The 25,801-nt window shown below is 37.9% G+C and overlaps 1 long non-coding RNA gene across 1 annotated transcript in view; it reads left to right on the top strand.

Annotated features, from left to right (window-relative positions):
* The first annotated feature begins 21,528 nt into the window (after window positions 1-21,528).
* The window catches only part of LOC113961125, a 28,489-nt gene continuing 24,216 nt past the window's right edge, over window positions 21,529-25,801 (top strand). Inside the window, exon 1 of the long non-coding RNA XR_003532211.1 lies at window positions 21,529-21,621. This is a non-coding gene — a long non-coding RNA (uncharacterized LOC113961125). The remainder of the gene's footprint in view (window positions 21,622-25,801) is intronic.

Raw genomic sequence — 25,801 nt, 5'->3', positions numbered from 1 at the left:
CAGTAAAAAATACATGAAACATTGTACCCCTAGTGAGATACAAGAGATCCTAAAAACTGAGGAAGAAAGCAAACCCAGAAGTTTCATAATAATGAGTGCCCTACAGTTCAAGTGCCTCCCTGAAGTTATAAAACCTGATGGTACTGGAGAGACAACACACTAGAACAGCCTCATCAGAGCATACAGCAGCAGAATGATGCTGTGCCTACTAATATTCCTACCATTCCTAATATAGCAAACATACCCCTTGTGCTGATTTAAAGGTAAACTGGCAGGAGAAATGAACCCAACTCAAAAGAGATTATAAGTCAGAGTTACAGTTTAATAAAAATAATACATTAAATACAATTATATGGACAAACAATTGGTTTTAACCCACAAAACCCAGATGTATAACCCAGCACCCTGAGGCACAAACAGAATGGTTTTCGTTGGCTCCTGTGTTGAGCTCCATGTGGTCCCCCTGAGTCCAAAGTAAAAGGAAAGGAAAACCTGTTGATGACAGTGCTGGTCGCAGTCTGGTCGAGAATGGTGATCGCAGTCTGGTCGAAGTTCTGGTCGTCCTCTGGATCCAATGAGTGAGACCAGAAGTCCCAAGACCCCAAGATTATATACACTCAGCTTCGAGTGGGAATGCCCAGTACCTCTCCCAGGGTAGGGAGTTCCACAGCGGATGATTGTGAGTTATGAGATATTTTTGGAATCCCTTGTGGCCCATTAGCAGACATGATCCCTCAGGCTGGGTGTGAAGGTGCTAATGATTCCCCAGAGGGGAGTCATCACACCTGAGTCATTGGTGTGAGGATAGGAACATTCTCCTATCTCACAGGCTTCTTAACACCCAGCTTATAGCCTGTGGGGCCAGAAGTGCTCAGGGCAGCTGCTGCAAATGGTCTATTGTTAACAGTTCCTGGGAATGACATAAAGGGTGTAGAACACACAGTTTGGGTTACACCCACACAGTGATGAACTGATCCTGGCTGCTCTAACTAGGACACCCATGTTACCTTTGTCACAGTAGCAAGCACAATTAGGGATATGAAGGAGCACAAACTTCAGCCTGTTCTGTGAAAGGAAATGACTACAAGGCATGAAATCCAGTTGTCCCTTGAGACCTTTGCCATGCTTCGTGGCCTTTGGCCAGGGATAACCTGTCAAATCATCTTCTGTGGCGACCATATTATTTGTTGGTTTGCCTCCTTGTCCTCAAAAATCTCCTGTCTTTTGAAAGTTACTATCAGGAAAAAGAACCCCAAACACATCTGGTATTTTTCCAGACAAGGGCACCAAAGGACTTTGATCAACTAAATTATTTATTTATTTCAGGCAAAAAAAAATTTTTGGTTGAAAGCCAGATGTCATAACTATAAAGCTTATTTTAGTATCAGTGGATACAATCTGAGATGTTTAAGATTAAGTACCAGCACATGGTAGGTTTGCTTTTTTCCTTTCTCCTTCCTAGTTGCAATTTTAGTATAATTACTGGAGGCAATAGGTGAAAAAGCAAAAGCATAAAATTATCCACATGCTTTGAATTAGATACAGGGAGCGAAGGAGGGGCAAGATCGAATTCCACCTGCCTCATCACAAGTACAGACATTGTAACTCCACCTGCGCAGAACTGATGCTTCCTGTGCCCTCTCATCCTTGTGGTGGTGATGGAAGATGGCCATGTGAAGAATATGTGATGTCAAAGAACAGGGTGCACTAAGTACCACTACTCATCTTCTTCTCGATCAGGACCCATTGAGTACCTGCAGGTTTATTCCTGTTGCTCTCACAAGAAGTAGGTGAATACCTTTACAAATAAATTTCCTCAGAATTGAAAGACACTAGTACCCAAGAGTATGCACAACACCTACTTTAAAAGGCTCATTTTGAGAAAAATACCGCAAATTATTCGAAAAAGAAGCAGATTATTTAAATAGATGGGATTTTCTCTGTTTATCTTCGCAGTTAGAATTGAAACAATAAAAATGAAAATTCTTATAAGAATACTATTTCTGTGCAAATATGTTCAAAAACCAGTTCCTAGGAAAGAGAATTACTTTATAAACAGATTTACAGATTCATATGGAATGGTAATTAAGTTTTAAAGAATCCTAAAGAGATACCTCCTCATCCTAGGGTTATACTGTCGTAGAAAAAAAAATCAAATTCAGAAAAAAAAATCACCTCCAAATATCTACTGGGCACAATCTTGTGGCTTGTATGAAGACAAAATTCCTAAAGAAACATGAAAAATGAGGGTTGGAATAGTTGAGTTTCTCATGATGGAAAAATCCTTACCCTGAAGCACTGCTTCAGGTGCACGAAACCTTCCATGGGGACAGCCAGCTAATAGGCATTATTCTGCTGTGCATTCAGAAGAAAACATGATCATCTGAGCAACAGAATTGTTTGTCCCAGTGTGTAAGAAGTAGCACATCCCCACCTCAGTATGACATAAAGTTTATTTTTTGATCTTTTTCAGCTACTTCAGCTCAAACAGCAAACCATATTTTGGTCATCAGAGCTCTGATCTGTATAGAACCACTGATCAGAGTTGTCTAACCAAACTTATCTCAATGACAGATACACCATCAAATATATTGCATTCTATGATATGACTTCTGACCCTTGAGGAGGCTGATGTGATTTGAAGATAGCATAAAGGAGAACGCTGCTGCTTCTTTCGAGAATGCACACAGGATCACTCTCGAGGAGAAACGACAACGCAGAAAGAATTGTGTCTTGCAGAATATACCACCTAAGGAGTCCTTCTGCTCTGCCTTTTGCAACTGGACTTGTCTATCTCATGTTGGCCTTTTCAGCCACCAGCGCGCTTGTAGCAAATGTGGGTAGAGCCCTTCCCAAATCTTTGTTCACGAAGCCTAGCCATGATGATGATGATGAAAGGAGAACCATGAAAACAGATATCATCACAATAAAAATGTTTCTAGCTTTGCACTGAGAAGTCTTTTTTGTGATTCTAAAACTGATTGATAAAGTTTCATTAAATAAGATCATCAAAACAGAAACATGAGGTTTCTGAATGTTGTTGTGAATATTTTACAAATACAGTGATCTATTCAGGATGTAAATCAAGAGACATAGGTCAGACACAATTATATCTTCTTCTAACAGTGAAATGGATAAGTTGGCAAGACATTGTCTGCTGAAGAAGCTCCATTTTGAAAGATCCTTTAAGGTTTTCCTTGACTGCAGCACTGCGTTTGTTCCTCCTTTGTTCTTCTTCAAGAAAATCTCTTTTATGGGCATCTTGTGTGATGCCCTTTCATTCTCATTGGAATTCTCATTTCTATCAGAGATTATGAAACCTGAAGCAATTGTATACTTTTCCATAACACACACGTATGGGAGCACAGTTATTTATAAGAATAGTGAATGCTTTCTCTTTTCTATGTTGACAATGTCTGTTACAGAAGCTTGCATACATCTTTATTTTATTGACATTTTACCCCCCAAAAGTAAAATGTTTCAGTGTCAAAATCACAGCAGATTCAGTGGTGGTTTCTGCAAAGAAGTGTAGTTTTTCAGCACAAAGCGTAGCGTAACTAAGAACTAATTAAGAACTGAAGGGACAGAGCAATTAAGGTTAAGGATTTTGGACATGTAGCAATGAAATGTGATGGAATCTCTTTTTATTTAGACTAGGCACAAGTCAAACACGATACCTCTTGCTCAATTGATCTAGACACGTGGAAATATACGGCGCATCTAAACTATTATTGTAAGATGGTAAACATCTTGATAAACCACTGGGAATGCCTGTCTGGCACAAGGCCAGCTGTGTAGCTTTTGTCCCTCACTTGCATGAAGTAAGTGTTGTGTTCTAAACATTAGATCCCCAGAGAGGAAAGGAAATTTCTTTCCGGAGATTTCAATAGAATTTGTTAACATATCAATCCACAGTTTTGGAGAGTTTATGCTAATCAGCATCGAAATCACCTGAAATGTAGAAAGAGATGAAGAACTGGCAGTTCAGGGCATTTCTCTATGTTTGTGTGTATGAACATGTACAGAAGGTACATTAGAATCATGATTTAAAGTATTATGATCTAGAATCAGATTTGAAGCAAATCAGGTGCAAAGCATCCATTGACATGAACCTAAAGTTCATGAACAAGTTGTGGTAGTTACACATACAGAGATGTGTATTCCTAAGTCACAAAAATATCCACATTTAATAACTTTTTCTAGCTAGGGAAGATTCATATTAAAAAGTTATTCTACATTTGAAGTACTTTAAAAATTAAGCTATTCTATATATGAAAGTTAAATACAGATAGACCACCACCTGCCATATGTAGAAAAACCCCTTCAGTTCCAAAGGAAATCTTTATATCTGCATAATGCTCATTTACAGTAGAGATAGTACCGTCTAGTGATGATATCATGCATCTGGAAAGCAGGACTCTAAAGTCGATGATGCAGGTGGGAAAACAGCTTTGCCTGATACCTTCAGTCAATGATTAAATTCACTGGATTACCTATACCAGAGAGGATTTCAAATTATCTCATAGTTATCCAAACAGTATTGAATCTTACCTGTGGCAGGCTTTTACAAAACAGTAAGCAAAAGAGATGACTGTGCATACTTTCTTCAGTTTCTGATTCTGCAGGTGGCAGGGAAGAAACTGATGTACAATCATCAAAGATTGTACATAAGCTGAGCCAGAAGTCAGGCTGGTGCACTGGACTCAGTGAAGCTGAGATCTGGAGCAATCAAAGCTAATGATGAGCTTTTCCAGCTGCAAAGATCCTGCTGGAATAACTGAATTAAGCTTTCCAAGGCTGAAACCTTATACAGAGAAGACAATGGAGAATCTTATTGCCACAAATATTATCTACTGTATTTTAGGCTAACAAATATTCCAGTTGCATACCACAGTTATTGCAAAAGAGGAGGTAAGGGTGTAGGGCACTTTATAAGACTGGGATACACTATGTTGGATAGAAATTTGACTGCTCAAGGCCCCAGTTCTTACTGCACACCGTGTCTTAGTGAACTAGATGCATGTGTCTGAAATACACTCTCAAGGAACTAAATCATTATTTTCCCCATGATGTTGCATTTGCACATTTATCTGTTAATGGCCATGTATGTATAAACTTATAGAATAACATCTAAGAATTTCAATTATATAGACAGTAAACACACTACATTTTGAAATTCTACTGCATGTATAAGAATGGGACACTTTGGTCATGACTTTTGCTTATGTGTAATCAAAATCTCATGTCTCCCTAGCCAGTAACAGAGCAGCTTCTTTCCGCTTCTGCATAATATATTGCTACTGTACTATCTTTCACATCTTTAGGAAGGTTACTAATATCAATTCTATATTTTTCATAGCTTAGGAATGCAAAATGTTAGAATGCATGTATGAACAATGAAGAAATTAATTTAAGACCTAAAGCTTCAATATCTTGCCCAAATACATATGACAAAATTATTGTGACAGAGAGATGTTAATGGTTAGCTTTTAAAGTAAAACTAAACATTCAATTCCTGAAGACAGTAACTAAAGTTGAAAATGGATTTGAGCATTTTTCTAACAAACTTCATTATACATTACACCAAAAATTGTAACTTCTGTTACATGAAAATTCAATGCACTTGCTATTACACTGTTCCTTCCATGTACTGACTGCATCTGATAAAAAAATCAAGAGACAGGAATATATTTTTTATCATCAGATATATGTCTCCAGTTAGACCTTGCTTTCTCACTTCAAGCGAGGCCTGACAGGGTCAGAGGATGATGTACATGAGTATAGTGTGAGCATAGTCAATATTCCAGGAAGTACAGAAAGATAAGAGAAGATTGCAAAGGTCATAAATCTAAGAAAAATAAATCCAAGAGTGACTACATTGTATTTCTCTTGAATTATCACAACAATGACACTATGTAACAACATACAGGTAGAGAATAAATAATAACTACATTCACTTATTTATGGCATTATAAATATTAAATTATTTTCTCACTGTACCAGTAGTGTTTTAGACGAATACTGATGAGAGTGAGGGCAAACTTTGGTTTATAGAGATGTCTATCACTACAGCTAGAGAGTCATTGTTATGGCAAATCAAGGAAAACATGTTTCTGACTAAAAAACCTGAAAGGCTAAACCATGTAAATTATATCAGATCTGTTTTCCTCATCTTCTTTAGTTTGTTTCGCCTTTGTCAATCCTAGAGTCTGCAGATAAACTAAAACTAAAATATGAGAACTCGAAGGCTGAGGTGCTGTGGGTAAGAAGCAACAGGCATCTAGCTTCCACTACAAAAATTGAAGAGAAAGGGAGAAGAAGCCTGATAAAAATAAATAGGAATTATGAAATAATTCTGAAATTTGGAGAAAGGAAAGCACACACACATACACACAAAGGGAATATATCTTTCTTAAAACCCTGCCCAAAATCATGGCACTCATAATATTTAAATTTAGCAATTTGGACTTACACAGCTAAAGCTTTTAGACATACTGGAGTGAAAGGGAAAATGTAAGCATCATCATCTTAATGACTGATGCCAGGCACACCTTGCTGCCTGCCTAAACAGGGATGATTTTCAAGAAACTGTAATGGAAGTTTTAAACAAAAACACGAAGTGGTTAAAAAATATCAAATCTTTCATTTACTTCTGGACAGACAGTGCATACTTTATTAAAAAAAACACAAGTAAACAAGGGACAAGACTAAGGTAATCTAAAACATACAGTCAGAAGCTATGTTTTTAAAAATGGTCTTTTATTTTAGGGATCTTCTACTATGAAGATGATGCAAGGCATTTGATTTTTACCAAAGTCAATGGCTGGGTTTTCATTCTGCCACTGACATGAGAATTCAAGTGACAAAGTGAAGCGCAAAAAACTTTGATCAGAATGGAAGTGCTGCCTTTAAAAACAGAGCTTGAGTGCTGCAGTGGCCATGGGTATTGTGTACAGCAAGGGACAAGTGGAGACTTTCCGAGAATGTCGCGTCCTGTAGAAGAAAACACAAAGCTGGTTACAGCAGCCATGAACTGCAGTCCAAGGTATTGGGAGTTCAGTTCCCAGCAGCTCTCAAAGTGTTACATTGTGTGTTGATATAACACTGCTGGAAGACCAAGGTTACTGATTCTCCTGTTATAAATTTTTACACTGGATGCATGCTGCCCCTCCAAAGGGAATGCTAAATAATGTAGGTTTTCTGGCATTTTTTCGTTTCACTAACCTGGTAAGTTTGAAAAGCTTATTTTGCTCAAATTCTTACATGCTACTTTTGTGGAACTTTGTTTTTTAGCAGCCTTCCCAAATGACACCACAGAAATTCTCTCCCCTCCAACACTGTCTTGCTCTCTCTCCTGAATATTCCACAGGCAGTCAGTTTTCTGTAGCTTGCTTTCTCATGAGGCAAAAATCTGACCAAAAAAAAAAAAAGGAACTGTTTTGTCATGATTCTATGCTTAAGGAAGATTATTATTGAACAAAAGAGCAAAACAGGAAGGAAACTATCTACCTTACACTAATTTAGCCTTTTTTCAAGTATCTAACAGAATAGCCCACCTAATGCAGTCATACTGAATAGCAAGACTCAATTCAGTGTTTTATTGGTTTCCATTACTACAAACCATGCTTGCAGTCCAGAAATTATGAACTGCCTGAAGAGAGGGTGCAGAAATTTAAAAGCACAAACAGATTCCAGTAAATGGCCTCTGCTTACCAGTGAAATAATTTGATGTACTCTTTCAATACATTTCCCAGTGAATTACATGTTCTGAAAATAGCCTCTGGTGAGTGCCCCAGGTGAAGGTAGCTGGCAATACATATTTTCAGGATCGTTTCCTCCAGATGGGAAAGGCTTACCTGAGGCACTAAATTGAAACTCACATATTTTAACACCAATTTGGGATGAATTTGAATGCAGCATTGCAGTTTTTGTCTCAGTATCAGAGAATATAATTTCAGTTCTTCCCTGGGCAGATGTAGACAAAGATATTCATGCTGAATTCCTCTTTTCTTACACAGGCCAGTCCACCAGACTGCTTAGAGAAAGAAAACAGAGATAACACAGTGAGCTGCTGGGATTGTCATTTTGTATATAGTTCAGATTTCTACTACTTAGTTTTTTCTTATTTAAATAACACATTGGCCAATAATCAAGACTCCTCTCTTAGAATATACGCTCTTTATTCCTTCCCCACACAGTAATGCTTTCTTACTTTCTAAATAGCAACCATGATTGCTTAATTTCCAGGCCAGAGCTTCCAGCAATAGAGATAATCTCTTTGAAGAATTCCAGGTACCTGTAGAACAGACCAAGAAGAGAAACCTTGGCATCCAGCTACTAGTCCTTTCTGAAAGAATATAACAGAAAGCAATCCATGACATTTAAAAGACAGCAAACTACCAGTTGCTGAAGGATGGCCATCCTGTGGAACACCACATAGTAATAAACCATAGTTTATAAACTTTGTAAAAGGTTTAACTTTTCATATGTTTCATTGAATGTAGTGGCTTTTCCTCTGTTGCAGAAGAAACCATCAATCCCATCTTGAAGTGGCAGCAGCAATTGCGGGTAGCAACAGAGCTTTCCATATCTCATCCTTTGCTACTTCAAACATTGAGAAATATTTGTGAGGAGTGTATCTACAAAGATTTGGGTATTTGGCTTTACAATTGAAATTCATCTTCACAAACCTTACTTGCAACAGAGACTCTAACCTTGGGAAAAATACCTCTCTGGAACTTGGGCAGGCCACAGAGCCTGAAAAAGAAAGAGAAATGATGGAGAATGGTTTTTAGATTTGAGATATATGTTGACCAGTTGCTAATGGAAAAGAGTATTAATTAGGTATTAGCAATGAAATTCTCTGTTGGTTTTGAGAAAAGATGGAATTCTGCTGACAGCGCAGCAGAAAGGGCCTCTGCAGAATGTTTATTGTGTTCTTCATCATTGTCATTAGAGTGTTGTAAAGGTTCACACTCTGCAAAACAACATCAGGAGTAGTTCCTCTTCTCACATATGCAACCTATCATAGCAAATTTTATGCTTATACATCATTTGCTTACAACCTGTGGTAGCAAATCAGTCTAGATGTTTTAATTACACCCGTTACCAAAGCACCTCAAAATGCTTTCTTGTTTTTAATCCACTAGAGGATTTTTGGGAGGTTGCAACAACATCTGAAATTCTATCCATATACTTTCAAACACAATACATATCATTGTGAGGAGCAAAAGACAAGAAGTAAGTGTGAGCTATACCAAAATATGTTTCAAATTTTTGCTTGACCTCAGTCTGTGGGAATTTTGCAACAAGGAAAAGTACTCTGCATCCACTTTCCTAACAACTACGAATAGCCAAGGAATATGACAAAAGCCATGGTTAATCTCTGATGAATTCAGACTACTGACAAGCTCACAGTATCTTCTTTTCAACATGGAAAAAATTTACACTGCAGGTAACAGTGGCAGTAAGGTTCTTCTAGATGGCTTTTTTGTGTTTGTCTTTTTTATAACTTTTATCTCAGAAATAAAATTTAAAAATCTACTAGAGATTTTGGACAGCAGTTGTTTTAAATAACAATTAAATGAGCTGGCATATTTATGAGGTTCTCAGTGCCACCTTGTTGCATATAAGCTAATATTAGCATTCATACATACAAAAAACCTGTAGAGGATAACATTAGACTTTCAAATAATGCAGTGATTTTTATATCTAATGTCAAGCTTGAATGGGTATTTCTTTTAACTGTCTCAATTGCATTAATAATGTGAGTTGCAATCTAACTGCATTTTTTGCTAGAACAGGACTATATTGTTTATATAAAAATAAGTTATTTGCAACCTCTATATTCAAAATCTCAATTACCTTCCACATTACTTAGTATGGTGCAAATGTTGTCAGTTATTTAAAAATATTTTCTTGCATAGTGTCCTGGTTAGAACGGCTGGGACCAATTCATCACTGGATGGGTGTAACCCAAAACTGTGTATTCTATAGCCTCCATGCCATTTCCCAAAAACTGTTGTCAGTAGAGGCCTGCAAGGTGGGAAGATGTTCCTGTACCCTTCTATGGAATTCCCCGCTCTGATACCCTTTTATGGAATTCCCCACTCTGATACCCTTCTATGGAATTCCCCGCTCTGATACCCTTTTATGGAGGAGGGACTGAGCATCCGCATGCCCTTTTATGGAATTCCCTACTCTGAGGGAGGGACTGAGCACTCCCGCCTGAACTGGAGAGTATATAACTGGGAGTTTCAGAACCTTGCCACCTCTCGTGGGATCCAGAGGAATACTGCAGATCACTGCCTTCAACTAGACTGCAGACCACCGCGTTCAACCAGACTGAGACCACCATCCTCGACTGGACTGCAATCACCACTTCTGACCAGACTGCAGCAGCTCTCCCACCAGCAGGTTTATTCCCTCTCCCTTTGCTTTGGACTCGGGGGTGGGCCAAGGTACACCACTCTTGTTCATACCCCAGGGTGCTAGGTTATACATTTGGGTTTTGTGGGTTAAAACCAATTGTCTGTCTGTATAATTGTACTTATTGCATTATTTTAATAAATTGTTATTCTGACTTATAAATCTCTCTTTTGAATTGAGTTCATTTTCCCTTGCTGGTTAACTTTTAAACCAGCACACATAGATACGTAATGTCCCTTTAACATGAGGAAACAGGTTATATTGCATTTAAACTACCCTTGTAACATCAAAACCTGTTTTTTAAAGCCCAGGATCACTTCTCAACAAAGATTTCACTGCCCCTCCATAGAAATGAAAAATCTATGAAACACTGACTTTTATATGCTCAGTTTAATAGTGGAATGCCTTTTACATTAATCTAATGAGAAAACAGAAAATCCAGGCTGCAATATGCAAGTCCGTTTTATGTTACCAAAAGTGAGTTAAATAATTTCAGCTGTATGTTTTGATGTTCTGATGCAATTCTCTATCCCTACTTTCTTAATGTTTTGGATGTTCCTAACAGAAGGCTGCTAACATTGTCAGGTTTTTTCATGTTTTACTTCAGACTTCCACAAATAAGCTTGCCTCTGTGCTGGTTTTTGCTGGGGTAGAGTTAATTTTCTTTACAGTGGCTAGTCTGGGACTATCACTGTTTGAAAGTTTCTTCCTGAATTTAGTTAGAGTACTAAAGCGTGTTTACATGAGTGCTAAAGGTGTATTCTTAAGAGTGTAATGTAGCCCAACACAGAGAATCCTTAGTAATTCACTGAAAAACAGGGCAATGAGTCCCAAAGCAAGCATGTTTAGGCCAGCTTGGGAATCTTAGCCATGCACATCACTGATCAGGGCTAGCACATCATGAGGCCACCAACTTATTTCATATAAGTGTTGGACTTCAGGTGATGGCAGAGATTCTGAGTCACCTTCTCATTAAACCTAAACTAAAAACCTGTAAAAGGTGGTGTTTGCAATTAAAATGTATATTGTGGCAGGTTTTACATATTTATCATTTGCAGAACTGGAGAAAGGCTCTACTACTTCTGCAAGGGTCAGATGTAGAGTTCAATTATCAGTGTGTTTGAGCAGGATTAGGAGCAGACTGAAAAATGATTAAATAAAACAGTCTTTAATAGTTAGACATGCATTTTCCACCCTAGAAATGTGGCCTGAAAAACTGTAGATCAGAAATATGTGAATGCAAATGCATATTACAAAAAAGAACATGCGGTGCCATAAACTGAAGGCTTACTGCTCTTATTTCTGCAGACATCATATAAGAGTTCTGAAACTTGGCCAAGAATTATCTCTAATATAATACAATCTGCCAATTGAGTCAAGTTAGATTTTAAAAAAAGATCAGGAGCAAACTAAATCTTTTGTCTTGAGGATCACACTTTACGCCACAAGCCCTCATGTCAGATCTCCTAGGGTAATAGTGAGCTTTCTATAGAGATCTGAATTTAAATTTTTAATTTTTTTTTTTTTTTTGTTGAAGCCTCTAAAACCAACAACAACATAAGGCAGGAGCACTATTAGATAAAAATAGGCATCTTTTATTAGCAGAAGAAACATACAGTGAATGTAATACTATTCATTTGACTAGATGTTCCATGGAAAATTTCTGTCATAATCTACATGGCCCTTAGTTGCAGACTCAGATATGTCTGCACATTTTTAAAATATCTGCATCTGGTTGTTTCCATTTCACATTTAATTGCAGCAGTATCTTTGGTTCTTATATTCTTTTCACAGCAGGGCAGCCTCTGTCTCTACTAGGACCCAACAGAGTAGAGAAAGCGAGTCAAAGGACCACAGATCCATCAGCCAGATGAGTCTGGTACACAGCGAGTCAGGACAGGAGGGCAGTTATGACACTGTACTGCATCCAGCTGTGTATATTTTCCCCTGGGGTGGATGCCCAAAGAAGCTCTAATGGACCTGCATCTGACATCATATGCGCAGTGAATATGAGGCCACATCTTCAATATGAGGCTCACATATGTGTGCCTACCACACAGAAATTTATTAACATTACAGAATCCAGCACATGGGAGAAACATTAAGATACTGATCAATTTATAGATTTTGTCTTTTCCTACCTAGAAAGCTTACTCAGCTTAAAAACTTAGAAACTTTCATTTATTAGTATTCTCTACTCATATATACAGCTTTCAATGAAAGATAATAACCTCTGGAATCTCTACAGTGCTTGATCCCTATTATTAAAAAAAAATGAAGGATTCTATTATAATAGAAGTAAACAAGATTTGTGACTCATTCATAAGATGCTTTATCATTAAGAAATGTCATTTATTTGTATAGATACACTTACTATGATTTTAAAATGTAGTAATAGAATTTTACTTTTTAAACAAATCCTCAGTATTGCAACAACATAGCAATTTATGACAGAGCAACATAGCACCATACTACTGATAATAAAATTTTATTAATTACTTTCAATGTCATATGTAGGAGGAATAATAAACTGCATGACTGTCCTGGGTTAAAAAGGGTTTTCCTCTGGAGTTGGAAATTGGTTAACTCCAGGGGGGTGGTGTTCTTGGTGTTGACCCAATCAGTGCCCCTGCAAAATTAAAACATATCACACCAGACCAGAAAAGAAGGGAGAAGATGATGTAGCTGGAAGAGAAGTAGACACGTTTTAGACCACAAGGAGAGAGGGGCCAGGAGCCCCACTGGGGACTGCAGAAACTTGGAACAGTGTTAAATTGGGCCAAGTACCGTGGCTAAAAGCTGGAGGAGTTTCCTCACTGGGAGTGGACAGCCAGAGACACTGAAAGTGGCAGTGGAGCAGCACTAATCAGAGAACTGTGGCCGAGAGCCAAAAGAGATAACAAGCAGCAGAGATGGCACGGAACCAAGCTAAGAGACGCAGAGCTGTCCAACAGAGAGAGAGAGGACCAAGCTCAGCGGAAGCTGTTTGGGGTGAGACTTGGCTTTACTTTCTCCAAACCTTTACAGACCCTTTCTTGGAAGGAGAGGGTGGACTTCCACTTGAAGGGAGTCCTGAAATGCAGCAACACCGGAGAGAGGAGCTGAGAAGCTCAGAGATGTCCTGGAGCTGGACTGGGATGGCCAGGAGAAATGTGGGAGGGGAAGAGGCTTTCCTTTCTCCCGTTCGCCATATTGGCAGTTTGAGACAGAGCAAAGGAGCTGTGGTAGAACGCTTGGGGCAAAGACTGAACTGAGAGCTGCCCTAAACATTCTGACTCAGGAGGAGCTTGAATCCCCTGAGGAAGGGACTTTCACGAAGTTGCCCTGCACTTCGTGGTATGATGTAGTGAGGCAAGCCTGTCCCTGCTATCGCAATCCACGGCAGAGAGACCTTCGGCTGTAGCCAAAGGGCCGAGGGGTGAAAGAACCCCTGCATTGTAATGAAGAGAGAGAGAGACATTTTCCAGCTGCGATGGAGTAAACCTGCTGCTTGGAAGAGAAAAGACTGTGTTGCCTTGAAAGTGATTCTCCTCCTTTCTTTCTGAACTTTTATTGGAGGGAAAGGAGGGACTTGATCTAATGTAAATATATTGCTTTACCGTAGGAGAGATAATTAGAATTGTTGTATATAATGTATTATAGTATTTATTTGTGTAAGTAATAAATTGTAATATAATACCCTTTCCCCCATACTGAGTTGTGTTACGTCTGGAAAACCCTCTCACACATAAGCAAATTGGGGGGGGCCTTGGAAACTAGAAATTGGATTTTTGGGGATCTCAAACTGTGACAATGACATACATTAAAAATATTTTAAAAATTAAAATCTAGACAATCCTAAATTGCTGCTAATGGCAGCTCTAATTTTATCCACTTACATAGATATATTACCATAACAAGATGTCAGTGATATAAGATAGGATGACGCTGTGACATCATGCTAACACAGACCGGCACACTCATGCTGATACACACCAACTTAAAACTGACATTTGCCAGAGAAATGCAAATCTTCTCTCTACTACATGCCTTCAAAACAGTCCCCTCTCCTGTCTCTACCGTTACTCGATGCCTGCCTACCAACCTCTATGTCCTGGGACAATGAAATACACTATTCAGATATCGGCTTAGACAACATTGCCCTCAACAGAAAAATACATCAGAATAACAGTAATGTGTTTAAAGAGCAAGAGAGAAACTTTATGTCCTAGCACTGTGAGGTATAAAAGGCACAGGCAGCTCAAAGAGCTAGCACATGTCGTTTAGGAGCCATCTCCACACTTCCTCAGGACAGCATCATGGGATGAATGCCACTGATAGCAACAAGAGGGGTGTGTATTTGCCCTGCTTGCATGACAGGGAAGGATTAGACTGACTACTAGGAAAAATTTTTTCACCAAAAGGGTTGTCAGGCACTGGAACAGGCCCCTCCAGGGGAGTGGTTGAGTCAGTGTCCCTGGGGGTATTTAAAAGACCCATAGATGTGGTGCTGAGGAACATGGTTTAGTGGTGGACTTGGCAGTGCTGGGTTAATAACAGGACTTGGTGATCTTAAGGGTCTTTTCCAACTGAAGTGATTCTATGATTCTGTGACAACTATAAGCAGCAGCTATCATGACTCAACAAAACCTGTTATCATTTTCAAGTCCTTTGAAGAGGAACAAAGATGAGGTTGTGTGATACAGCATCTGATCCTGAATTTTTTATCAGTTGGAAAAAAGTACTGTGAAAGTCAGACAATACTTCTATGAGGCCTGGACATGTTACCCATATCGTTCAAAGACAGGTAAACAGTGGTAGCACGTGCCAGCCCACAAGTAATTTCTCTCATTGTGCAAGAATCTTCTAAATAATAATAACAACAGCAACAATAAGAATAATAACTACGGTTTGGTAATTAAATACCTTGTATTTTCTGTTTATGAAAAAGTATAAGCACCCTAATTTGGAAAACATTGCCTCAGTATCTGTTTGTCAGTTAAAACATGTGTGACAACCTCAAACTATTGTTCATACCATGTGCAGTTCTCCATTTTCATATAATTATAGAAAAAGCAAGTTACCGTATGAATCTTTGAAGTATCAAAGACAAAGTGAAATTGGACTTAAACCCTCTGTCGTTACATCTAGTGACAGTTATAAAGACAGCAGTGTTAAAAGTTGTAGTAAGATCACATTAATAAAATTTTCACAAAGAAAAGAACTAAGAAGCAGGGTGGTGGTTCAACAACTCCTTCCAATATAATCAGTAATTGAAAGACTGGATATTACAATCAAATTAAATATTGTTCAAAGAGACTGAAATTAAATTTTATTCAAATAAAACCAATTACATATATTAAAAACACAAAATGGAATTGTCAACTATTGGGATAAAAATATCACCAACTGTGTATAAAACAAAAGCTTTGTTAACTCTACTAACTGTGAACCATGTTTGTACAGTACTAGGGAAATCCTAACACATCAGTAACTTAAAGGAGAGAAATTTCAAAAGTTTGTATTTCAGATCTTCAGATTCAAGTAATTTTTTTAAGACTTTTTCTTCTAAAGTGCTCTGTGAATTGTCTCTATACTTTTTAATAAAAAGGAAACTCCTTTAATAACAGAAAAAATACAGTGATTTTGAGGTTACACTTCTTACATGTAAGAGGAAGATCAGAGCAAGACTGTCTCGGATATTGCTAGCTATTTCATCTCTCTCTGTTCTGTACACTCCAGTCCAATTCTAATGTCCTTTTCAGATGACTTAGGGACCACAGTCACACTATTTGATGCTTTTCTTCAAGTGTATGTTATCTGCAACAGTCTGGGAACCCAAAAATGCTCCTGAAACACCATGCTAAGCATTTTTTTAGGAAAATTCTTTCTTCTTAAGAACTGAGACATGACTTTCTGTTCAAAGAAGTGAATGGGTCTCTGGGAAATCAGAAGTCATGGTTCTAAGCAGTATGACTTCAACTGCTGCTGTCTTTCTTCATGATGTGCAAATTTCTCTCTTGTGGTTGTGTATTTCTTTCAATAGAGCCTATGGAACCTACAGTAACTGAAGTAACCATAAACACTACTGGTATTCACTACCTAATGGCATTGAGAAGCATGGGAGTTTGGCACTGGCAACCACATTTCCATCTACCAATGGATGTAAAATGCACTGGTGCACTGAAAGCAAGAAATTTGCCAAAGCAGAAGAGCAAGTAAATATAAATTGAATAATATTTTTCTTTGACATAGAAAAAACTTTGCAGTTTCTATTCCTCTTATTTTCTCTATATGTGATATTTTTGCATTTTGCCTTCCTTCTTTCCATTTGAGAAATATAAGCAACTCTTTCAAAGCACAAACAAAGAGAACAAACAAAATTCCCAAGACCCATGACAAAGCCTTGCAAATTATCTTTTATCCTGCAAAATTTTATTTGTAGCTTATAGAGGGACCTCAGAATCTGAGCAGAATGAGGCATTTTATCTCATCAGGGAATAAGTATGTCATCCAGCTTACTGATATTAAAACAAGCTCTAGCAGTTTAAAACAATTTAACCAAGTCTCTGATTTTGTTTTCTTCCTACTACAAAACTAAAGAAATGACTAGCATATCCTTAAACTATTATTTACAAGGAGATTCAAGCATAGTTTTCAAGATGATAAGCAATTGAGAAGTGATAACCAATCCTTGGCATCCTTTGTTCTTCAATAGAGAAAAGATGCCCTTTGTAATGAGTCTTTTCCCTCCTACCAGCCCTCAGTGGTATCCAGGGAAAACAGTAAATTAAAGGTTGTTCCTGTGAATTACAGAGCACTTCCAACCTGGCTGAGGCAAAAGAGATTTATGCTATGAAACCATGGTTCTTTGCAGCTTGTCTTCACTGTATATATTGTCTGACACAATAAGATATGTCTCTCAAGCTTTCTCTCTCTGTTATATAGCCTATAAAGGTCAGAAAAGCTGAATCCAAACATAATGGCACGGAGGAATGTCTCTATTGCTGAGTGACTACTAGCTGACTATAATAGCTTCAGTTTAATAACACAAAATAAAATTACTCAGGCCATATAGCCAGCTTACTATGTTTCAACATGAAGCAAAGAAATGAGCTTCAAATTAGATTCTGTTTACTCTATGAGATAAACTAGTTTCATTTTGGACTGAGGTAAAGCACTCAGCCTTTGTTTATCTCCTGCTGTTTAGCTCTACAAGGAAAATGTTTGGTTCCAAAGTAATTTCAATAAAAAACCCTTCTCTATCAAAGCAAGCATTTACTCCTGACATGAATTGTATCATTGCACTAAATCACGTGGCATAAGCAGAGTAATTAAACTACGAGATTGCTCATGCCTTACTACACAGTAATTAAGCACTTCCTTGAAATCTATTTTGAGAAGGACTTTTGTCTTTCCAGGAAGTCTGAGGGACTCTTTTTTCTTTTTTAATAGTATGAATTTAGAATAATGTTACTGAAGTCAGAAGAGATTGTATCAGACAAGCTGATATGTGCCAGGAGAGGGCCTTGGGACTGGCTCCCCCCTTTCTGTGTGCCTTACAGTTCAGCCACAGAATCACAGAATCATAGAATGGCCTAGAATAGAAGTGACTGAAAGATCTGATTTCAACATCCTTGCTGTGGATGGAGACACCTTTCACTAGACCTTATCGCCCAGAGCTCCACCCAGCCTGGCCTTGAACACTTCTAGGGATGGGGCAGCCACAATTTCTGCAGGCAACCAATTCCAGGGCCTTACCACCCTCACAGTAGAGCATTTTTTTCTAATATCTGATCTAAACCTACTCTCAGTTTGAAGCCATTCCTTCTTGTCCTGTCACTACATGCCCCTGTAAATTGTCTCTCCATTTTTCTTGTGGACTCCCTTCAGGTACTGAAAGGCCACAATTAAGTCACCCCACAGTATTCTGTTCTCCAGGCTGAATAACTCCAATTATCTCAGCCTTTCCTCATAAAAGAGGTGCTCCATCCCTCTAATCATCCTGGTGGCCTCCTCTGAATACTAAAGTTGGATGCAGCACTGCAGGTGGGTCTCACCAGAGCAGAGCAGAGGGGCAGAATCCTCTCCTCTCACCTGCTGCCCACACTGCTTTGGATGCAGCCCAGGACACATGAGGCTTTCTGGGTTGTGAGTGCACACAGTTGAGTCATGTCCAGCGTCTCACCCACCAGCTCCCCCAAGTCCTTCTCAGCAGGGCTGCTCTCGATCTGTTCATCCCCCAGCCTGCGTTGATACCATGGATTACCCTGAGCCAGGTGCACCTCCTTGCACCTGGTTTTGTTAAACCTCCTGAAGTTCCCGTGGGCCACTTCTCAAGCTTGTCCAGGTCCCTCTGGATGGTCCTGTTCTCCAGGTGTGTCAACAGCACCACTCAGCTTGGAGTCATCTACAAATTTGTATACTTGGTGAAACTGTACATCAGTATGTTGCAATGGCAACATGTGCTTTCCTCACATGTGAATGATGATATTAGGTCTGAGGATATCAGAATTACAACTCAACTTTATCATAGGCTGTGTCAAAGGAACTGATTTCCTGTTAAAAGAACCTGAAATCTGTTAGCTGAAATGTACTAGAAGATTCATAAATGATGTGCTGAAGCTGTTGGAGTTTTCTTAGCTAATCTCAGATGTGCTAATTAAAATAGAAGAGATGCATAAGACATTTCAAAAGGATTTGCTATCTTTGGCACAGGATAGAGATAATAAGGCTGGAATCCTTCTGGTATCCAAGCTGGTATCTTAGGGTTGAAATTGATCATGTTTGTAGACAATCTATCTCATTCATAAGCAGCACAGGTCTCTCCAAGTATTCAAAACTCTGAAGTTCAGCTGTGTTTGGAGAGAGAAATGCTACCAAAATTTTCTATTTTTTTCTCCTAGAAACAATTCTCAATATCAACACTAAACCAGGGTGTGGGGTGTTAAACTCACATGGATGACAGCACACATGGATGATAGCTTGCTACTGCTCACAGTCTACATACACATCTGATTTAATGGTACTGTAAAGGTTGAATCGTTACATGTTTCACGAACAGTACATTAAGCTACAGCTCTGGGGGAGAAATAGGCAAAAACAAACAATCCCTTTTAGAATAAATCTTTAACCCCTATAGTAAAAGAAATATAAAGCGGACACAAAGATAGATTTTGTGTCCTAAAAATATATGCACCATGTTAAATACTTAGAGTAGGAATTGTATCACAAAGCCTACCCAAATTAGAGCACCTACTCTGGTTTTGCTGAATGTCTTTGGCTACGTGTTCAGGCTCCCAAAGAAGAACTAACAATAACACACTGTGATGAGGATGTCATAAGTGGAAATCAAAAGCCCTTCAGACACAAGTGAGATAATATTACACAGCTTAGAATGTCTCATAAATTGAGTAGTTGTGTTCTTTTGGGGGTTTTTGTGGGGTTTTTAGGGGTCTTTTTTGGTGTGTTTTTTTGGTTGATTGGTTGATGGGTTTTTAATTTTAATTTCTTTATGATGTGCATATAACAAGGGAAATGTTATTTGGTGCCTCTTCTTTTATTAATAATATGTGAAGACTGTCAGAGGTGGCTTTTTAAATTATTTTTGCATTGTACATTAACTAGCTAATTGCCCACCATAGACGCCTGCAGAATGTGGGTACATGATGAGAGCCATTATTGAAGCATCCTTACAAGGGAGGAAAAAGGAAAACACTGGAAAACCATTTTTGTTTCTCATGGAACTGCAGACATCTGACAAGAGTTATCTGGCTCTTTATTGCATATAATTGATACTTTTTACACTACAAAAGGGTTTTCAGAAACCAGTATCAGCTACTCAGTCTCTTGTCTACTGTGTAAGAACAAAAGCTTAAATTAGAATGAGTAAACAGAGAAGCCACAAAAAACTAGTTTCAGTTATTATCCATACCTTAACCAACAACTTAGCTTGCAGTTCTGATTTCATTTTGGCTCATGCTGGGTGAGTTCCAGTGACTTTGTGTGTACTGACATCTGATTGACACTGGCAACAGTGATAGCATCGGCAGGAACAAAGTTTTCCTATATAATTTTACAGTAACTTTGACCAAATGATTTTTTTGAGAATATTGCACAGATACCACAGCTTCTTTCTGCTTGTAGATATCTGTTTGGGTTTATTTCAGCAGAAAATAAGAGTCACAGAAGTCAAAACCAGAAAAGACACTGTATTGTACTTCTATGCTGGTCTTCCATATGTTACACATGCATCTGCAGCATGCCCCAAAAATTATCTGCATTTTATTCCCGAGTAAAAATAAATCTGAAGTGTATTCCAGGATGAGAACAGGAGAAACCAAGATGCCATTTATCCCCCAGGCCTGCGTAAAAGGAGAAACCTAATTAGGCGACAGAGACTTAGAGGATCTATTTTATTGTGGAGGCAAAAAGAAATCTTCAAGTTCCTATCAGTCATCGAGCAGCAAATCTCAGACTTTTCTACACTTTTCTAGGAGCCTTCCAACAGGCAATAATTTTCAATACTTCAAAATATTCAAATTTCCTAATGATGTAGCAGTGGAGCAGACATATTTTTGCCACTTGATAAGTACATCAAGGAGCTGCAATACAGGTTTAATCTTTTCTATCTCCCATTTATTTTATCTTTTTCAAAACAAGGTATAACTTCTATCTTCCAACATAACATTTTCTTAACAAGCATTGAGGTCTCTGGACTCCATTCAATACCTGACATTTTTTGTGAAGAGACTGTTATGTACAGAGAAGATTACTGAGCTCTACTACCATTTTGAGAGTATACCTATGTTGGATATGTTCTTGTGTGAAGACGCTAGTGATGGTTGCTTTAGAAATGTATGAAAAAATAAAATAAAAAAATTCTGGTAGTGCCTTCGGGGGAAACTTAATTTCAAAGCTTGTGTGATGATATAAGGCGCAAAGTTGAAAGGCTAGTGATTGTCATCACTGGAAAAGCATAGAGAAAATGATCTAATGAAGTATTTTTCACCTTTAATTTCTATTGTCTTGTATAAAAATATATTTGTTTCCCTAAGGAAAGCAAAGGTTTTCCACACATGAAAGTAATTTTACAGCATAGACATATATTCAGTGTTTCCATGCACACACATTCCCTGAATACATATTTTCCACAACTTATTTTCAACTGACAACCTTCAAAATTTCTCTGACTCTTAGACATCTACAAGAGTTGTAAGTAACTTTGTTAAAGGTAACTGCATTTCCAGATTCAAAAACATTTTGTGGGGCCATTTTTTTGCCTTTCCTTTCAGAGTTGCTCAGACTGAGACAGGTTTTCAAAATCTTTCCACAGGGCAGTTTTCCCCTAGATGACTCTTCCATTCTCTTTCAAGGTCTAAGCAATGTATATTGCTCTATGTAATCTCTTCAAGCAAATCACAAATGCAAGGCACAAACATTTCCCGGATAAGCACAGATTACTCTGTTGCATGGTATTACCTATTTTGTTTATGGTTTAAAAAAATTAGTTTAAATAAAATACATTAATTCCCCAAATATTTACCTTTTATGGAAGCAATAAAAAAACTTTGCACTTTTCTATGTTTAAACCTCAGAGCTGTGTTCTACTAAAATCCTGTTTGGTATAAAAAGAAGAATTAATTTTTGCCGCAGGTGTTTTCATGGTTGGTAGACCATGTATTAACCACAAAATAAAGACATTCCCATTCATTCACATATCTGAGTCAAAAATAAAGTGTACTGTGGGAGGTGGAGACACTGCTATATATATTTTGATCTGCAGCTGGATTGCTTAGTTAGGGTTAATACTAGAAGAAATCTTCATTTGAGAGTAGCAAAAATTGAAAATATAATGGATGGAAGGCCCCGTTTGTAACACTGATACTGAAATTTTGATAAGCCATGATTTTGTTCCCAATAGAGAACCTTTCTTGTAACTCAGACCTTTTGAGCAACTGAGGCCTGAAGGTACCTTTCTCTAGTACCAATTCAACTGTACTAATTGTGCTTATGGCAATGTTGCCTACATCAGTTTGAGGTCTCCCTTTTCTTTTGTCTGGGATGCTTGCAAATGCCTCCTGGCACTGCTTTTTGACATACGTTTACTGAAGCTGAGTTCTTTTGTCTTCTCAAATAGACTACTGCTGAGCAAACAGACATCTCTTTCTCTCTCTCACTTACTTTCATATGTGACAGGAAAGCAGTCGCCCAGATGACAGTTTTATCTTCTGCTGAGTGACAATATCAGATTTATAATTAACTTAAATTTTTTTCCACAGGGAAAGAAATAATCTGGTGTCTTCTTTTCCTTATAGGGCAAAACCAATTAGCTTTCTTACAATTGGAAAAGAAAATGTTTTTCCCTTCAATAGTGATGAAGTCAAAGCAAGCACGCAGTGGGTAATGCAGCTCGAGTAGTTGTGCATTTTGTTGAATATTTTAAGAATGTCTTCCCCTGTTCCCAGTGTAGCAGGAAAACCTGAATGAAAGGTAACTTTCTTCAATAACAAGTGGCTTTAAAGGGGAAAAAGGCGGAAATAGTACTATGCACATATTTGTAAAGAAATCCATACAATCCATCTACGTCCTCTCGACTTGCTTCATTTAATATCTGACCTCTGTTTCAAATTCTATTTCTGCTCTTTGTCCATTCATGTAGTCTTTCTATCCATTATTTAATTCATAAGAATTCGAGGGTCTGTGCATTGCTGGATAACTGAATAGCTATTGAAACATTTCAAAGCACAACACCCAGCAGAAGGACATAGCTTTCTCAAAACAATTTGTGGACAAAACAAAAACAGCAGGAAAAGAGGAAAATACCTGTGAGTTAAAGCAGAAAACAAAGAATACACTTTGACATTTTGAAATAATAATAGATTTTTCTAGGCTGATGTCATGATAAGGTGAAATGGTGTTGAGACACTTGGTTCCTAAGTGTCAGCATTAGCTCAGATACATTTAAGAAGCTGTGCAAACAAGGATATTCACCTTCAATATGATGCTGTATTCATATTCTCACCATACATCTTGCAAATAGGAGTTCGAGCACATAATGAGGATTTATTTTTCACAGATTTTCTATGGGATATTCCCCTAATATATATAGAAAAAAAGCAGTATGGTCTCAAAAATATCCTGAAGATCTCCTGAAGATCCTCTGGTGATTAAGAACCATATTTCATTTACATTGATTCGTTACTTCATTTAAATTACCTGTGGAGTAGCCCACTATCCACAGTCTATATAAAACCATCACAATATCGCTGTTGTAGGTCGAAAGTATTTTAATACATTTGAAGAGACTTCAGACAAGTACTCAAGTGTTTTACCAAAATTCAAAGGAAGCTATGAAGAATTTGCAATTTGCATATCATTGGTAACTGGTTTTTATTTTATAACCCACACATCCACCTCTTGTTTCAAAGCTGCAGATGCTCCACATTTAGCTCAAAACATTCTGTATGACATTTTCTAGATGATATGCCAAAAGAAGAATCAAGGCCTACAATAGGCACTCATAAAAGCATATTTCCCTCTGAGATTGAAAGTGGCAATTTGCATTTCACATAAAGTGAAAATATGTCCAAGGTCAAAAGGGACTTCTTATACACTTCAGGCAACCTGAAGCAAAGAATGTTGGAGGCTAAGCAGAAGAGAGAATGACACAATGTCAATTACAGAGACAGCAACAGAAAGTACTTTAGAATTTGTTTTACCCCAACAACAGCAATGTTCCTGGGAATATTTGAAGACAAAATCAATAAGCTTTGGCATTAGTTCTAAACTAGCACTGTTTTCTCGTAAAGGAATCTATTTCATGACAAACTAAAGTAGGGAGTTTTTGCTCTTATAAAAGGGATCATTAATGAAAAAGCCTTATTTGTACTTTACATAATACATGACACCTGTGTAGTACAACTGTCAAAGTATTCTTCAAAGATCCATTATTACTGATCCATGCCTGGAAAAAGGAAACTATGATGAGACAAATCCCGGCTTTCATATTCAGAAATTAAGGCTAGTTGTGGGTTTCTACAGAGTTTGTTCAGCCAGAAGTCCTGCGCCTCCTGCTCAGAACACTTACTTGCTCTACCTTTACTACTGGGTTTGCTGACTTCAGGCTGAAAATTACCACATTGTATTTCAAATCCATCTCTTTACATTTGGTACCAGTGCAGAAAAATGGTCCAATTCCTTCCATAGTCCTTGGCAGACAAGGACATGGTTCCTGATTCCTTCGATCTCTTGCCTCAGGATCCCACACAACACATTTAGGCAAAGACAGCACTGAGGCTGTACCACAGCATTATGTCCTGGCTCTGATTTGAGGCTGAAGTTCACCATGACTCCCCAAAATGTTGTATTCATCCAGACTGGATATCAGCCTTGTGGATTTAAAAAAAACCCCAACTAAATACCAAAAGAATCACTATAACATAGTCCTCTCTGTCATGGAGCTGATATCTTTCTTCCTGCCCTGAAAGAAATAAATGAGAAATGTTCTTCAGCAGGTCAGGAAACCCCGATGAAACTGTCAGTGGCCACTATGGTGGCACTGTCAGCTTTTGAAACTTTCTTTCATTGAAACTGTTTGTAATATGTAAAGAAAATAACCAGTGACACCATTGATTCCTCTTCACTGTTTTCTCCCCACTTTTTTCTCCAAATCCAAACACAGTTTCTGTAGATTGCATGGCATGACATGCTCATCACATGCTTTTATATCATCCATATGGGCAAGTTCTTCCTTGCTTCAGAAAGGAGGCACAATCCATTTAATCAGAAAAATTTTGAAATCGGACAAGGCTGTATAAAACCAGTATACTCTGACTTCTTACAAACTGTTGCCCTTGTAGAGATTTAAAAAAAAACTCAAAATCTTTCAAAATCAGATACTAGATTCCCTGTTACTACACTTCACCCTTTTAAAAGAGATGACATCAGTCCAGTGGTGATTTCTGTGCCTCCTAAAGATGATGCTATCACAAAGTCATAAAATATGTGGAATATTTTTGCAGAAAAGCACATGAAGATGCTAAACATTACCATTGCTCCTATCAAACCCTAGGGCATTAACAGAGCATTTTAAATTACATTGTCATAAACAGTACTCTAATGATAGAAACCAATCTCTTCACAGCTTCCTGGAACAGTGAAAGCAAGACCTCCTTTGTTGATTTAAACTATCACAATATTAATTTTCAAAGCAAAACTATCATAATATTAATTTTCAAAAGAAAAAATCCAGCCCAGTAACACTAAAGGCTTTATATTATTAACTCTACGTACAGATTTTTCTTTGAAATTATGGTCTTTCAAATGTGGTTGTTAGAAGACAGTTCAAGTGCTCAGTGCAAATCTTTGAGCTCTGCAAAACTGCTTTGACCTG

This window comes from Neopelma chrysocephalum, unplaced genomic scaffold (assembly GCF_003984885.1).
Source record: "Neopelma chrysocephalum unplaced genomic scaffold, ASM398488v2 Primary Assembly neopelma1_97034, whole genome shotgun sequence".
Taxonomy (NCBI): Eukaryota; Metazoa; Chordata; class Aves; order Passeriformes; family Pipridae; genus Neopelma; species Neopelma chrysocephalum.
Note: the sequence above shows the minus strand (reverse complement) of the source record. Positions and strands in the feature narration are given on the sequence as shown.